This window comes from Danio rerio, chromosome 7 (genome assembly GCF_052040795.2).
Source record: "Danio rerio strain M-AB ecotype USA chromosome 7, GRCz13ab, whole genome shotgun sequence".
Taxonomy (NCBI): domain Eukaryota; kingdom Metazoa; phylum Chordata; class Actinopteri; order Cypriniformes; family Danionidae; genus Danio; species Danio rerio.
In genome coordinates, this window is record NC_141027.1 from 47,303,159 (window position 1) to 47,321,709 (window position 18,551).

The 18,551-nt window shown below is 34.8% G+C and overlaps 1 protein-coding gene and 2 long non-coding RNA genes across 28 annotated transcripts in view; 2 read left to right on the forward strand and 1 right to left on the reverse strand.

The window, feature by feature from the left end:
* znf536 (zinc finger protein 536) overlaps positions 1 to 18,551 on the forward strand; it is a 497,364-nt gene that overhangs the window by 433,898 nt on the left and 44,915 nt on the right. The window lies entirely within an intron of this gene.
* Positions 438 to 6,389, reverse strand: LOC141375117 (uncharacterized). The gene is made up of 2 exons (XR_015496138.1): positions 5,285 to 6,389; positions 438 to 3,257 (listed from the first exon to the last, which is right to left on the reverse strand). It is a non-coding gene; the product is annotated as an uncharacterized LOC141375117 (long non-coding RNA).
* Positions 1,651 to 4,885, forward strand: LOC147836096 (uncharacterized). Its single transcript, XR_015496139.1, has 2 exons — positions 1,651 to 4,314; positions 4,677 to 4,885. It is a non-coding gene; the product is annotated as an uncharacterized LOC147836096 (long non-coding RNA).

The window sequence follows — 18,551 nt, forward strand, 5'->3', positions numbered from 1 at the left end:
GTCTTGGTCACTAAACAGGGGCGATTGACCGCTATCCTAAAAAGGCAGAACCCTACTTACTCAGATTAGGATATTTTTTATGCGGTCCCCATAGGTCTGCTACCTCCTAAATCAGACAGAGCTATTTAGTCATATAACGATCATTACTATAGAATTAAGCAGACCAGTCGTACTTAAACTAGTAGTAACTTTGAATAATCACTATACTATCTAAATAGTATTAAAAGTTTATCGGGTGAAGGACTATCCCCTTAGATATCCTTTTACAGCCTAAGTATACATGAATAAATGCCAATTTGTTAGTCGGAGCTCTAGAGACATCGTGTAACGTGCCGCAATGCTCCGTCTACCGTGTTCTAGTCCGCTACTAACCTGAACAGGGGCTTGTGGTGCTATGAAATTACCACAATCTACTAAAGATAATAACACGAACTCTGTTTGAATCATTCAAAACATAACAATTTATTAGTCAGGTAAATGTATTATGCCAATTCAATCAGTCAATTCATAAACGATCAATACAAAACATCAAATTATCAAAGATAAATCCAAGATGAAGAAGATGCATTCCTGACTTTGTAATATACATAACATGGGGCAGACCCCATGTTATGGGCTGATCTGGTTAGGCAGAATCGCCTTGAGCTTTTCTTAGCCCTTACCTTAAATAATCCAAGAATTCCCTCAAGGAAGGGGGTGTGAATGTATAACAAAAGGCATTCACACTTAGTGTCACACCCCTCACAGTGGTTCAAAAGATGCCTGAAGTTATATATTTATTGTTCTGATTATGTATATTTCTGAGAGAATGAGACCATTGTACCAATCGCACTGAGACATTTCAAATGATATCAAACATGATAGTTAAAGTCAGTTTGGTTAATTCTAGAACATTCAAACATTGAAATGACCATATGCGTGAGTTGGGGGGATGAAGCAGACTCAGATGCAAATGCAGCAGGAACTGGTTTTTCCCGCATTCCCCTTGCTGAGTTGTGAAGTTACCAGTCTCTGTTTTCAGCTCATGTTTTGAATTGTCAAAGATATCAGAATATTTGCAATATTTCAATTCTTACAGATAACCCCCATTTGATCCCGTGGGTCAGATATAAATGTGCCCATGGGGTCACTATGTATCCTTGTTGAGGTCGTTCAGGGGCAATTTAAGACAGTCTCTGCAGCATTTTCAGTTGTAAGTCGTGTTCAGCAGGTAGCTAAACAGGTCCAGGCTCGTTTTCACCTCTTTTGATGAGCCTGACCCGAATGCACAGTTCATTCAGTCCATACAGGCCTTCATAGCTTCCACTGTGTCCTTCCCCTGACAAAAGTGTCCACGTCGTGTGGGCTTCTCATAGTCTGCTTCTTCTGATGAATCTGGTCACCTCCAGATATGCAGACATCGGCATGTGGGGGTCTGCAGTGTGTATACACTGCCTTCTCTCGGACACCTAAACAGCAACATGATGGCTCAGCGATTGAACAGTTATGAACTTGTGTCATTCTGCATTGGAGAAAGTCATGAGGTTAAGCATAAAATATATGATCGAAGCATAAAAGTCAGCAAGTGCGAGTCGTACAACTGGTCTCAGGTCTCTTTCAATCTGTTTAAATGGTCCAATCAAAAACAGATAAGTCTTTGTCACCACTGAGATAGGGTATAATGATAGGGAGAATATTAAATATTCTTGGTTTGAATTACTCAAGGTAAAGCTATCAAAAGGTCAGTGCAACTTATTAAAACAGTATAACAGGCAGTATGCATCATAAAACATATCATCATGACAATACATTCAAATAAATGACATTCATTTTCAAAATGAAAAAACGTGAAGATATTTGTCATACATGATAGTAATCACATTATTTAACCATAATTATGAAGGTATATCTATAATAATGTGTGTGTTTGTGTGTGTGTGTGTGTGTGTGTGTGTGTGTGTGTGTGTGTGTGTGTGTGTTTGTGTGTGTGTGTGTGTGGGGGGGCTTGAACACAATTGATGGTATTTGTCAAATTTAAATGTCCTAGTGATTATTAGAAGTGTCCTCACTTCGGTTTAATTTTAATCACTTTAGCACTTATACCTGTTATTGGTGATAGATTGGAAAACCAGGGGCCCTCTGGTTTGTCAACCATCCCCACAACAGTCAGTGTATCTATGGCAAGTTCGCCTCTATTGAAGTTTTATACCATCAATTTGTTGTCAAAGCCATGCAAATGTGTAATTTCTTTTCAGCTGACAGAGGGTGTCAGAGGGTGTTTGTTGTCTCGTCTGTCATCAGATTAATTATTCTGTTCTATGTGTGTGAGGCTAATGTGTTTTGTTCGTATAAACATGGACAAAAGATCTTAACTAAAGAGATTTGACTCCTGGGTCTTTGAAGACTAAGGTGTTATCTATGTGCCTGGGTTTACCTGTGGCTATGTGTCAGTGTAATGCTCCGAACAATGGTAATCAACTTTTATAATTGTGTTGCAAAATTTTAGTCCTGTTTAACAGGGAGCCAGCATAAGAATGTGAACATGAGGTGTGTTCCGGCTCAAATTGATTCCATATAATATCTTTTCCGGAGCATTTTAAGGTGCAATGTTCAAGGCTGGATCCTGTAAAAATGCATTTTCATGGTTAATTTAATTATCACACTCTATACTCCTGTTTGTAGTTCAAACTGCAGCTATACAGGGGATAGCAGAGTTTTCTACTTTTGGAGATCAAAGCATGAATTTCAACATAGTTAATTCCATTTTCATACAGGACATGTGGTTTAACATGTGTATAGTATAAAAACAAATTTAAAAATGCCACCAGGATTCGTGACAATAGAGTCTGTTGCTATTGGTCTTTGCAGGAACAATGCAGTAAAGTTTTTTTATCGCCTCTAGGTAACCAGGGTTTTAGTCCCATTGCTATTAAGCAATTTGGGAAGATTTTAACTATGAGATCTTTTTGTGTCTCTGTTTCATTTAACATGTAAATTTACATCTTTGTTGAAGAAAGATGTTTTGCGAAATCACATAGTCTCCTAGAATGCTGAATCCATTGATAAGATCAGCTGTGGATAATTGTTATTCTGATGACTGATCAAAGACTTTTTTCAGAGGACTCACTGCAGGTGAGGTGTTAGCACCACAGGGGTTCTTGCTTTGAGATGCAAGGTGGGAGACTTTTGGCCTCAGGCTATGGCTTAACCTTTTGTTGCCCTCATTTGTATTTGTTTGATGTGGACCGGATCTGGAGTGTTCTTTGTTATTGGTCCGCCTAAGATGAGAACAAAAGCAGAGAGAACCATTTTTAGAATTTTCATCAGTTTCAAATTCAATCATGTGGAATTAATGTTAATGCATCATTTTGCAATATTAATTCTGGAAGCCACATGATGTTGCTGGTCAGATCTGAACTGCTGTTGTTGATTTCAGCATATTGTGAGTGTGTAACACCTGTTTATACAGTCTGCTGTATTCTGAGCATTATCTCCCAGTTCCGCTGGGGACATTTTTCTGAATCAATCAATGATTTTGCTCTCATTAACAGTCAGATCTGTTGGCAGAAATCATTTCACCCTTTTGGTGTTCTCTGCTTAACGGTTGTCATTTTATGGTGTGACTCACAGATTCTTAGATCTTTTGACCCATAAAAACTTTGGTAACTCTGAATGTTATCATATCCATCCCCCTTTCATTATGTTTTTTCTGGTGAGCTTAACTCTCTGATCAAATTTTAATTGTAGGTGGTGTTTTTTTTTTTTTTTTTTTTCAGCGAGGATTATATTGGTTTACAATCAGTTATGCTATAGTAGTTCTGTCAGTGTTTTCATTAAGCATAAAGAAAGCGAACCTCCTCAAAGTGAAAGATGTTTCATCTTTAGTCTTTAGTGCCATGATTGGCGATTATAATATAATGTACATTATTGTTTATTCCTTATGTAATTATATTATATTAAAATAGTAAGTATTAAAATTTAATTATATCTGGTCTCTGGAGAGTGTTTTTAGAATGGCAGTGCATTTTAGCTTAATGCTTTTATCTTGTGATCAGGGTTGTGTTTGCTTGTAAGTTGCATGGAGAACAAAAGGGTCAGCAAAGGCTTGTGGCCAAATGGAATAATGTTATTGTTTTATGCAAATACAGCAAACACATTCTGAGCATCTTATTATCACTGAGGTGAGATTTCTCTGCTCTCTGTCAGGACATTTGAATATGAAAAGGTTTGAACCATCAGGAGGTCTAAGGGCTGATTTAAAGTTAAAATCTTAGAATTTCTTTTATATTTAGTCTGTTTTGAGATTAAATTAAAGTATAGTGGATATTTTACACTGTAAACCCTAATGCTGTAACTAATTAATTGAATTGAGCTCTATTAACTTAAATCCTTAAAATTTGTTTATCTTAATTAACCTTAATGAGTATTCAGAACTTTTTCTTATTTTTGAGTTTGAAAAAATGTAATCTTTAAAAAATGCTATCAGCTGGGTGATTTAAGTATTTAAAGTTGAAAGAAATTAAAATAATTAAGTTAATTGCAATTAAAATGTATAAGTTGAGTAACTTGGGTATTTTAAGTTAGTTGAATGTTTCTGTTCACTTAGAATAGATAATTTCATAACTTAAAAAATTTGACATAACTGATTGCCTCAAATTTTTTTGAGTTTTGTCAACTTATTCGGGATTACAGTGTAGTTGATCAGCATCATATTTGAATTTATCACCATTAAATTTAAATGGCAAATTTCTGATTTGTAAAGGCAGAGTTTTCATTAGAGCTTATTTGTCTTTTTGCAATCAAATCATTCTGTTCTGCTCACCTTTATTTTTCACATGCAAATGCCTTAAACAGACTGTTGTTATTAATCCAATTTAAAAGTTTACAATTGTTTTTAAATCTTAAACCATTTTTTCCTGTTTTCCTTTTTTCCATTTTTCTCTTTTTTTTATAAAACAGTAGATTTAAAACAATGCATAGTTTTTGATTTAAACTTTTAGGATCTAATTTATGACTCTCCACTGAGTTCCAGAATATAATTTGGATGATGTTATTCCAATTTTAAGCTTCAACTCTTGCTGCCTAGCAGACAAAGAGATTTCAAAGCAAGGGATGGCATTTATCTATACTGCTGCTATCATGTCCCTGATAATCAAGGTGGTTTTGTCTAATTCTCAACCCCACCGGATAACGCATTCCGGACTAACATTTTTGAGCATTTCCGACTCATTCTATCAATGTGTTTATATAGGGTGCGTCCAGCTTTCCCTCAACATTTCTAATAGGCAAAGAAGAATTGACTTACCACAGCAGCTGAAGATAGAATAGAAGATCCAAACCTCTTGGTTGATATAAATCCATTTTGTGCTGGAAAGACGTAACTCGCCTGAGTTGGGAGATCACGGAGATGGGTCACCATTTTGTAGGGTCCAGCCAGTTGGTCCAATGACGGTATCCAATGGTGGATGAAGGTTCACTGCATGTTCGGTCTTTCCAGTGCACAATGTTGATTTATATTAAACTTAACTCATATCTGACTCCAATTTTAGTATGAGATGGTTTAGAATATTAATATGTTTATCCTCGTTTTATCTGACTCCAATTATAAAACATTGAGAAGGTTATTTTGTTTCCGTTCACATTAATTTAGATTATGATTGAATATTCTCTTCGGTTCATCATTTTATGTTATTCTCGTTCATTGGGATCTCTATAACATCCTGAATCTTGTACCGGCCGAGTATACAATTTCTTAAGCACAAGCATGTCAGTCTTGGTCACTAAACAGGGGCGATTGACCGCTATCCTAAAAAGGCAGAACCCTACTTACTCAGATTAGGATATTTTTTATGCGGTCCCCATAGGTCTGCTACCTCCTAAATCAGACAGAGCTATTTAGTCATATAACGATCATTACTATAGAATTAAGCAGACCAGTCGTACTTAAACTAGTAGTAACTTTGAATAATCACTATACTATCTAAATAGTATTAAAAGTTTATCGGGTGAAGGACTATCCCCTTAGATATCCTTTTACAGCCTAAGTATACATGAATAAATGCCAATTTGTTAGTCGGAGCTCTAGAGACATCGTGTAACGTGCCGCAATGCTCCGTCTACCGTGTTCTAGTCCGCTACTAACCTGAACAGGGGCTTGTGGTGCTATGAAATTACCACAATCTACTAAAGATAATAACACGAACTCTGTTTGAATCATTCAAAACATAACAATTTATTAGTCAGGTAAATGTATTATGCCAATTCAATCAGTCAATTCATAAACGATCAATACAAAACATCAAATTATCAAAGATAAATCCAAGATGAAAAAGATGCATTCCTGACTTTGTAATATACATAACATGGGGCAGACCCCATGTTATGGGCTGATCTGGTTAGGCAGAATCGCCTTGAGCTTTTCTTAGCCCTTACCTTAAATAATCCAAGAATTCCCTCAAGGAAGGGGGTGTGAATGTATAACAAAAGGCATTCACACTTAGTGTCACACCCCTCACAGTGGTTCAAAAGATGCCTGAAGTTATATATTTATTGTTCTGATTATGTATATTTCTGAGAGAATGAGACCATTGTACCAATCGCACTGAGACATTTCAAATGATATCAAACATGATAGTTAAAGTCAGTTTGGTTAATTCTAGAACATTCAAACATTGAAATGACCATATGCGTGAGTTGGGGGGATGAAGCAGACTCAGATGCAAATGCAGCAGGAACTGGTTTTTCCCGCATTCCCCTTGCTGAGTTGTGAAGTTACCAGTCTCTGTTTTCAGCTCATGTTTTGAATTGTCAAAGATATCAGAATATTTGCAATATTTCAATTCTTACATTATTATTATTATTATTATTATTATATGCATTTAAGTTTTTATAGCATAATGCAAATAAAAGGTCAGAAATCTTCGAGAATGGTGTTGGTTCTGCTAATTTTACACAATTTGAACAAGCAGATTTTTTATTTGTATTTTTTAGAGTGCACCATTAATTGATCACCATAGAGAGTAACGTAATGGAAACACCCGGTTTGATGTGGGGGACAGAGCTCTGGACCTTGTTAGAAGATTTGGACATTTGTGATTACAGACGAGACCCAGGCCTACTCGGCCCTTCCCCACACTGTTGTTTGATGCGTGTGGAGTCCTGTTCAATATTTGTCTTCCTGTGTATGAAGGCAGGGTGGTGGGTGTTACCACAGAGTCATTTGTCCAGCACTGACACACTGTTTAAAATGGCTTTTTCGAGACTTTTTCCCCCTTCTTTTGATTATTTTTGACGTGTTATTTTGGTACGCTTTTGCTATGGACTTCACAAACATAGCCAAACTGTTTATCTTCATCAAGAACAAAGCCGTTTTGTATATCAGAACTAGTTTCATTTTTCATGGCGTGTGCAGGTTGAGTAATAGTTTTCCTTCATCCGTGTCGCAAAGAGCCGTAATGGAATTGTAATAAAACGGCTCTTTCTTTTTTTTATTCTTCTTCTCTCTGACTTGATTGCCATCTCTCTCTCTCTTTGCTTTTTCATCCGTCCATCTTTGGCTATCAGTGCAATTAGATATTGACACACATAACGCAGTGTGATTGACACACATACTGTAGCAATGGCTCTTTGTGGAAGGAAAAAAAATGGAGGTTGGGAATGAGAGAAAAATGCCCCTCCTTGCAGCCCCTGTTGTGTTTGACACTCAGTCGATACGGTTTCACCCAAACGCCGCGTTTGATCCGTTCTCTAGGCTGGCAGACTTTGAGGCAAAGAGCTGCTGTTTGCTCTGTGATACACAGCTATACGCAAGTGTCATTTCTGCCATGTTTATGTGTGCATGTGTGTGTGTGCGAAGACACACAAACAGCCACTTACTGTAGCTCCCAGTGCTGCCTGACTGCGATAACCCCGCCGTCAACCTTTCTTTCCATCACTTCACTTTATAAGCTCTAACATCCACTCCTCACACACGCGCGTTTGCTCTTAAGATCTCTACTACAAAGCTAACATGAGAGGATGATGTCCAGCAGCTGATCAGAGACCTAATGTCAGCTACTACTGCATTTATTGATGGAGATAAAGGCGCAGCGGAGCATACAGGCAGCTCTGGTGTGAGCGCTTATGAAATATTATGCGCACTTATTTTTGTTCTTTCTTTATCACAGTTATGCAAAGGGTACATTTGGTTAATATGCACTGTGACATTTATGATGGATATTGTTTATTCATTTTTTGTGTTGTTGTTTTTTTTTTGGTTGTTTAGGCTTCCATATTATTTTGCAGACATTTCCCTTAACCTTAAAACAATGAAATCCGCTTGTCGTGACGTATGGAATACTGTTTCCAGGTACAAGCTGCTACTCATTTGAATTGAGAAAATATTCATTTATGACCACTTTTCAGTCATATCTCACAATAAAGGGAATTTTATTTGAAATCATGGTGTACACCATTGGTTCCCAAATTGGGGGTCACGGAACAATAAAAGGGGGTTGCTTGGTGATTTCCAAAAGTCAAACTAATTTTATTAAACTAGAATTAGAATTACCATATTTTAACCATAACCCAGAAGATTAAAATAGTAGTTTTTAATAGTAAAAAAACAACGACATAAAATAAAAAGCCATCATCCTTTCAATTATTTTTGTCTTTGGATTTGTGTGTTTACGTTAAATTAACAACACATTAATAGTATCAGCTGCAGCAGACTGATTGTATAGCACCAGGCTAAACTTTCTGACACCTTTATGGCAATCAAATATATTCAAAATAAATACAGGCCACAACTGAACACTGAGAATGATCTCTGATTAGCGGTCTCTAAAATGAAACCAAGAATAGACTTTTGCTGAAAACATTGTGTCCACCAGTCTCAGCTGAAGTTATTAAATTAAACTAATCAATAAATGACCATAAAAATGATATGGTTGTTAGACTGTTGCACTTTTTTGTGTTGTCAATATGCTTGTGTTTATATAGGGCTGTTGTTGTGTGTGCAACTTTTGTATATTTATAACCACTTCTAAGAAATTTAGGGGTCACTGGCATTGTTATTTTAGGGTTCGCGGGCTGAAAAGTTTGGAAACCCCTGGTGTACACAACAGTCTCTGGACTCTCAGCTTTACAAACACCAATATTTTACAATTTTTTTTTAAATAATCACATTTTTTGTCCATCTGATATTAGGCATGGATATACAGTTGAAGTCTGAATTATTATTAGAATTATTTCTATTTAATGGAGAGAAGATTCTTTCAACACATTTCCAAACATAATAGATTCTCATAATAGAAACTCATTTCCTATAACTGATTTATTTTATCTTTGCCATGATGACAGTAAATATTATTTTACTAGATATTTTTCAAGACACTTCTATACAGCTTAAAGTGACATTTAAAGGCTTAACTAGGTTAATAAGGTGAACTAGGCAGGTTAGGGCATTTAGGAAAGTTTTTGTATAACAATAGTTTGTTCTGTAGACTATCAAAAAAAATATAGCTTGGGCCTAATGATCTTGCCCTCAAAATGATTTTAGAAAAAAAAAATAAAAAATCAAACTGCTTTTATTCTAGCCGAAATAAAACAAATAAGACTTTCTCCAGAATAAAAAAAAATATTCTCAGACAAACTGTGAAAATTCCATTGTTCTGTTAAACATCATTTGGGAAATATTTAAAAAAGAAAAAAATTCAAAGGGGGGCTAATAATTCTGACTTCAATTGTATGTATATTGCGATCTTGTTTTTTGAAATTATTTTGTAAACTTTTATTTTTACCTTTTATTGAGTCTCCCCATATAGTTTGATAGAGTGATTGGGCCCTGAAGCCTCTTCTCGCGACGACATACTAAACAAGCGGATCCAATATGCAAGTGAAACACCATAAACAAATAATAAATCATCACAATATATTATAATACTTAACTTACTAGTATTGTTTAGGCATTGAAAGCGGTTTTATTTTTTATTATTGTTAAGATTAAATACAAAAATAATAATAAAAGAAGTAATCAAATGTTGACTTGTTAATGTAAAACTTCATATTTATTTGTTTATTTGTTTGTTTGTTTATTTATTGAAACTTAGTTGTCATAAAATAAATAAATAAATATGATATGATACTTTGTTTTCATTGAAAATAATGTTGGTGTTAATTAAAATAATAATTTTTTAATACATTGGTTTGAATGGTAATTTAACCGATATTGTAATTACTTTAATGTCAGAATTATAAAGTGCTACAGCTCTAAAAATAAAATAGTTCAAAACATCAAGACGGATTGAACAGACAAAAACCATTTTAAATGGGAATGCAGAGATGTAAAACAAGCGATGTTTCATGCTAATTTAACCTTAGAAAATAATTCATCTAAAACATAGCATTTGCAAGGCGAGAAAAAATATCTGTACTTAAAAACTAAAGTACACCATGATCATGGAAAGCGCCTTTATCATTTTCCGCTCATTTCTTTCGATTTTCCTCTATTAAAACAAGACAAATAGATGTCAAAGAACCCTCCATCTCTCTGTCAGCCTTTGTGTCATTATTCCCCCCACCCCCTTTCTATCTATCGTTCTCTTTTTTTATGCTGTCTGCTATTTATTTATTGATCATGAGACTGGCTGGTTATCTTTGCATGTTGGGCAGTTATAGATGAATGCACAAAGCATTTCAATCTGAACAAGAGATCATTGTGCATTGTGGATCCTCCTCCCACGTTCTTTGGTCGAAATCAGAACAAACGCTGCCATTTCCTGTCATCCCGAGCTCCGGCCATTGAAAACAAACGTGGGAGTGTTACTGATAACATTAAAAATATTATCCGGCTCCTGTTGTCGACCGCTATAGTACCTTTGGGAATAGCTATTAGAGCAGAGACAGTGGGTCCTCAATGAGGCTGTATAGATCAGGTGATGATGTAAAGTAAAGAGTGAGTTTATACCATGGGTCGACACATAACTGGGGCAAGGCTTTGATTTCGGACTTGATAAAGACACAAACAAACACTTGTCTCGGAGTTCTCAAGACTGCTCGGGTTCCTTCCTCAGTTTATCAGTGTGTGATCTGAAGCCCAGGAGTGTTAAGTGTCATAAGCTGAGAGTGACCTGTTTATAATGTTACTTTTATATATTTTATAATATGGAGTCAACAACAAGCAGATCTTGTTGAGTGTCACAACGTCCCATGATGTTTCATATATTAGTAGTATGATGCAGCATTAACAAAGAACTTTGATTATTATTATTATTACTATTATTATAGCTATTATTAATGTTATTATTATTATTATTATTATTATAACAATGTTTATAAATTTTTGTTCATGCTAGATAGATATATTGCAAATTTTGCTTAAAAAGTGATATCATTAAAGCTATTTATTATATTATATTTTTTATATATTTAATTTTTACTATTATTTTATATTGTATTTTATTTTATTATATTTTATAATATTATATTATATTATTATTTAATATTATATTGTATTTCATTTTATTATATTTTATTATATTATTATATTTTATTTACTTTTATTATATTATATTTCATTATTTTATATTATTATATTTTATATCATAATTTATATCATATTTATTTTTTTATTTTATTATTATATTATATTTTATTACATTATTCATATTATATTATATTTTATTATATTGTATTTTAATTTATTTTATTATTATTTTATATTTTGTTATATTATTATATTTTATAATTTATATTATATTTTAATTTGTATTGTATTATATTATATTTGATTATATTATTCATATTATATTATATTTTAATATATTATATTATTAAATTTTATTATATATTGTATTATATTGTATTTTTAAAAATTATTATTAATATTATCATATATCATTTTAATATTATATTATATTATATTATATTATATTATATTATATTATATTATATTATATTATAGCTAAAAAAACAATGTGTCAACAATGTTCAAGATTATTCTCAGTCAATGTTAATCTTATTTAAGTACAACTGCTTTCTATTAATAATATTATTAAAAATAACTAGTGTTTATGTAAATTCAATAAAGTAGATATTGTAATATTAATAATAATAATAATAATAATAATAATATTAATAGTAACGTATTGTAAGAAAAAAAGTACACAGAATTGAAGTCTGTCGATCTGGTGCATTTAGAGAGGCGTCATCCATTATCTGCACTTGTGGTGTGCTGTTAAGGTGAAGTCTCTGACAGATTGTGTGGTGGAGAGCCATGTCAGCAGGAAGGGTTACAGCCTGGACACACCAACACATCCAGAAGGTTCTCCACAGGACTCTGACGGACCGCAAATGCTGGAATAGCTTTCCAGGGTTCCAGTGGACCTCAGAGATCAAACGAAGCAGCGGGAGTGTGAGAGAATGAGAGAGAGAGAGAGAGAGAGAGAGAGAGAGAGAGAGAGAGAGTTTGGGAGGGGGAAGAGGATGGGATGGTGAAAGACTGAAGACTGAAGAGAGATACAGGGCTAATGACATTTCTCTGACAGGGGTGCGGAGTGATTCTCTAAGTTTTCTCTCTCATCCGTTCACTGCTGGTGGGAGGATCAGGGCCAAACCCTACGGTTCCCACAATCCAGCTTTCTGAAAAAAGATTCATAATTACTCTTAAGAAGGTAATAGTGTCAAATGAATGCCTGCAGGAACAAAGGATCTTATTATTCTTGCTTGTCAGTGTGTATGTGTGTGTGTGTGTGTTTGTGGGTGCGTGTGAACGTGTATATCGGTCATCTATTGCTATTTCGTCTGGAAGAATAGCACGCGGTAGATGATGGGAATGGGAGAGGAAACACAGTGTAGTTTTACTCCACCATCAAAGATCTCTTGTGTTTATTTGGGGTCTGGATGTTGGTCTTGCAATTGTTTTTAACTTTTTTTTTCTCTCCTTTGTAGTTCACAATGACTGAGTCTCTCTCTCTCTCTCACACACACACATACATACACACGTCTGAGAGTAGAGAGAAGTCTTCTTATTGGAAAATCTTTCAATAAATCAATGTGACTTTAAACACATTTCCCCCGTGACACCCCTGACCTGATAAGAACTCCACTAATCTCTTTTGAGGCTGTCAGAGTGCTTTGAACAAAATCTAGTTCGCATCTATCAGCAAGGTTATTTGTCAATGACTTATAATCCTAGGTAAATTTCGCTGGTTTTATATTAGAGGCGGCTAAGGGTTCTCATGTCTGAAGTTTCTCAGGCTTGGGAAAAAAGGAGGAGACCGAAGTGAAACAAAAAGAATGTTATGGATCTGCCTGCCAAAAACAATGAGAGCGGAGAAAAGCGAGGAAAAGCGGATAATTGTTGCGATTGTGCTGAAATCTGAAACAGAAAGAGCCTTTAGGCTGCTTCCGCCATATTTTACTCGATGCGCTTTCGCTGTTATTGTTATTTACACATTTGCCATTACTGCTGCTTTATATGATGTGGCTCTGAGGAAAACGTGCCGTGTGTCTTTTCGTTGAAGGAGCAATCTGCAGTGAGTCCAGGCCTACTGGGTAATTTATGAAGTCTCAATTAGACAAGCGCACAAAGTAATGATTCTCAAAAGCGCTTTGTCCAGCACACGGCGTATTAGATGCTGTCCATGCTTATTAGACCTGCCTCCCGAACTTCATAAACAGCATTCTCAGATGAATTATTAATAACACATTTGAGAGACTTACTGTTCCTTGACTAGCCATGGAAGCGGCTATTTAGGTTGAAATAGAGTAAAAAGCATTCGTAATTGATAAAATTGCCATATCCAAACAGAAGAGGTCTTTAAGAGTGTGAAGTGGTTTTCGAGAAGCTGAAGTACTGCTTTTTTCCCCCCTTCTCGCTATTGTCTGTAAATAGGCATATTCTTGTTTCCATGGATAAATGCTTTCATATCTGCCAACTCATGTTTGGTCTTTACAGAGAACGTTAGATCTTTTGTTGTTTACAGGTTGTGTCAAAAACTAAAAAGCCTTGCCTTAAGTGCTTACACTGCACGTAAATAGTATGACATTTCATATTCAACAGCGCTTTACTTGTGCTAGTAAATAAATAAAAGGTAAACAAAGGCTCAGTTTCTGGTGCGCACATAACCTGGATCTCAACATCCTCATATTCTGTGTTTAATGATCTCAGGTGGATTTTCGCACTGGATTCCCATGATTATCCGACTATTAGATGGAACGATAGCAGGGTTTTTATGTCATTCTGATGTCACTTGTGTTTGTTGCTTCTAATGGCATCATTAGGTTGGCACTTGTGTGTGAGGGAAACACATTACTGTTTATTAAAGACGTGAGTGGTCTGTTGAAACCAACACGCTTACGCTTTTCACTCTTCTCCTTTGTGAGGTGTGTATATATTTGTTTAACATCAATCTGGCTCTTTATTCAAGCACGCAGTCTTTTGAGTACTACCAAAGCACAGTTTAGTCCATGATTGTTTTAAAGTCCAAAAATAGACTCTGGGCACTGTCCTTAACTCATTAAAGTCACTCAACTTTTTAAGTTCTCACTTAAAAATTCTAGTTATTAACAAAATGAATAGCCTTCATGAGATTTTTTTTATATATATTTTATTTTATTTTATTTATTTTTATGTATTTTTTTATTTTATTTTATTTTATTTACCAAGTGCTGTTTGATGAGCACTTAAAATAGTTTTAATAATTAGTTCCTAATAACAAATGTATTTAGTCCATAGTTAGTCCATGTTGACAGTAGATAATATTTTTGTAGTTATTTCACAAACTGCTACTATTTATCTTAATGTGCAGTATTAAGTTTTAAATAATGTGTTAGGTTAACTAGGCAAGTTAGATCAAGTATATATAGTCGAAGTCAGAATTATTAGCCCCCTGAATTATTTTTTTCCCCCAATTTCTGTTTAACGTAGAGCAGATTTTTTCAACACATTTCTAAACATAATAGTTTTATTAACTCATTTCTAATAACTGATTTATTTTATCTTTGCCATGATGACAGTAAATAACATTTAACTAGATATTTTTCAAGACACTTCTATACAGCTCAAAGTTACATTTAAAGTCTTAACTAGGATAATTATGTTAACTAGGCAGGTTAGGCTACTTTGACAAGTTATTGTATTACAATGGTTTGTTCTGTAGACACTCGAAAAAAAATAGCTTAAAGATTTTTTTTTTTTTTGCTGAAGCTTTAATATTCTGACTTCAACTGTGTGTGTGTGTGTGTGTTTGTGCATGTATTATATATATATATATATATATATATATATATATATATATATATATATATATATATATATATATATAATACTGTGTATATGTATAATTCTGTAAAGTTTATTTTAAAATAAATGTTTCAAAGGAGAGCTGATAGTTTAGCATTTAACTTAGTTAAACAACCCTGGCCGTAGGCTGTCCTTATTGCAACACAGGCTTGTTGTAAAGATGTGCCCCAGTATACATTTCTGGAGAGTGTGAAATTATGTAGCCAGAGGTACGTATTGCTGCATTTTGTCTTTAAAACGAATGCGGCTGGGCGGTATGACGGTGCTGCCGGCTTCTGTTTCTTTTCGCGCTACCAGCTGATCACTTACCTCCATGTGGACAGCTTTTCCGCTGTTATCAGTTTGCTTAGTAACTTGCCGTGTACATTAGCGAACTTTAAATTCAAGATTCAAGAACGTCAAAGAACGTTACCTGAAAAAAAGTAAAACAAAGACAAAAGACAAAAAATAAAATAAGTAAATAACAAGGTGAGAAAGTGGCAAAATCTAAAAACTTAAAAAAAAAAAAAAAAAAAAGCAAGCGGCCGCAAGGACTTTTGTTTTAATTGCTTTTGAAAACACTGTCGGTTGGGTTTAGAGAAATGGACGATCGGATCAATCTGTGCTTTTGAAAGAAGTATCGATTGGTTTTAGATAAGTGGACGATGGGGTCAATTCGTGCTTTTGAGAACACTATTGGTTGGGTTAAGGGAAGGGGTGGGTGGGGCAATCTGTCGGTCTGTCAGTCAGTCAGTTGACAGCTGCCTCTGGTGGGTTTACATGAGAACAGCAGGCGCCACTGGCACTCGTGAGAGAAATTTGAGATTGGAAAAAGCCTACACAGCGGCCTCTGGTGGATACTTGAAAACAAAATCTGCAAAAAAAAAAAAAAAAAAACTATCCTCCTGAGACATATTTCAAGAGCTTTAGAAATGTATTTGGGGAACATAACAATAAGGACCCTGGTTTATTGTTAAGCCCTGAACTGTGCATATTTTGGCAATATATGTTCAGGTTTAGCCAGTCAAACTAATTCATATGTAGTGAAAAACGTTTCTGAAATAAGGGTTTAGATATGCATAAATGGAGAATGCATAAATGCACACCATCTGCTTGTGCCTTTTAATGTCTACAACAGTTTAAAACAATGTGAAAAGTCCAGAATGATAGAACGAGTCCACGTGTGTCAAACTCTTCCATCAACATTCATCTGTGGTTGAGAATAGTTTGAAACATGTGCAAACACAGCTGTGTGCAAGACTGAGTGGAACAGGAAAAAAGAAGTAAAACCTGTGCCTTAAGAATTAGCAGGTGCTTGGAACGTGAACGCAATGATGTTCAGTTAGTTAATCTTACGTGGGTTTACATTTAGTCTGTCTGCACGGTCGTAATGCTACATATGTGTAGATGTGAATGACCATACAAATCGTTATTTTTCATGCAGTACTCTTGTCATGGCCCAAAAATATGCAGACACCCCCCTCCTCCTTTAAATCGCTGTGTTTCAGCTACACTCATTACTAGCAGGTGCATAAAATCCAGGATACAGCCGTGCAATCTCCTCTGACAAATACACTCCCTTTTGGGAAGAGTCTGGTGTGAAAGATCTTTATTCGCTTAAATAAAGCCTGAATCCCAATGAACACCTTGGAGATGAACTGGAAAAGCCTCTACAAGCAACTGCACCTGACTGAATCTGAATTGGAGTACATTTCTGCATCCATCTTCCAACATCTAGAAGCTTGGGGATGACCAGATGCTTGTTAAAATAGGATTTAGAAATTTAATGTTCCACACACACACTTACTTTGAGCGAGAGAGAGAGAGAGAGAGAGAGAGAGAGAGAGAGAGAGAAAGAGAGAGATAGAGAGAACGAGAAAGAGATTTTTTTATTTAGTTAATTACAGTGATTCTTAATGTAATGTATTAGCTTTTAATGTACTTTTAAATTAATTAATTATTAATTAATATATTAATTATATAATTAAAGGGTATTAAATTATTCATGAACAATTCTTGCTATTAATAAAGCATTAACTATGACATTTGCCTCAATAAACTCCTAATTCGCTTATAATTAAGTTAAGGTAGTAGTTAGGTTAAATTTTCAGGATTATTTAGTGTTTAATTATTAGGTTAGGAAGCATTAGGGATGTAGGATAAGACCTTACAACATCTACTTTATAAGTCAAGTTAAGTCGAGCTTTATTGTCATTCTGTTACATGTGTGGACATACAGAGGAACAAAATGTCACGCAGGACTACGGTGCTAAATTATATGTACTAATAATATATAAGCATTGCTAGTACTATAAACATACTGCATATGTACTAATTAACAGCCAATATTTTAATAATAAGCCACTATTTAATGAAAATCAATACTATACTTGGTACTAGAGTGTTACCATTTTAATACATATCAAAATGATCAAAAGTAACAGTTCAAACATTAATAATATCAAAAATAATCTAGCTTAAAAATAAATAAATAAACTAAAACATTTAGCAATTAACATAAAAATATGCATCACATTTTACAAAATTGAATTAAATTTTCATCGATTGCCTAATCAGCATATTAAAACATTTTTAAAGAACCCTAGAGTTTTGAAGGTTGTGCAAGGATGAATGGTTTGTTTGAACTATTGCATACTCTAGCAACATATAGTGCATGTCTGGCAAACAAATATCCTGCTATTTGAAGAATATTGTGATTGCCAGATCAGAAAACCATGATGTTTTAATTAAAAACACCTTGACTTGAAAGCAAACACAACCACTTAAAAATAAAAAATGCTGTTCTTAATTAAAGAAACTCTTGCTTCACGCATTCTTATGCATCCAACAGTGGGCTTTTCCAACACCAACCACCTCTCTTTTAACAGGGGAAATGGCTTTCGCCAATCCCACAGTCCCTCAATCAAACTCCCATAAATCACAATCACCTGAGACTAGGGGCTCTCATCTGTGTGACAGTGAAGCTGCAAATCTTGCGCTCCTAAATCTCTCCGAGTTCAGCGTTGCTGTTCTCCAACCGAGCGCTCACCTCTTGGCCTCGATGAAGAAACATCTGCGTGGTGTGTGGGGCAGAGGGGCTGTTTTGGCTGCCGTTCGCGCACATATGCAGAAAAATAGAAATGTAAATAAGAGCAGATTCATAAATACGGCTGTCTTAATTGAGACCCAGTAAGAGTAAGTAGCAGATGTTAGAGCAGGAACTGTTGAATCATCAGAGACCAGTGGGGAAGCAGGCAAAATCATATTTAAAAGAAAGAAAAAAAAAACACTCAGCCAGGTGCTCATGATT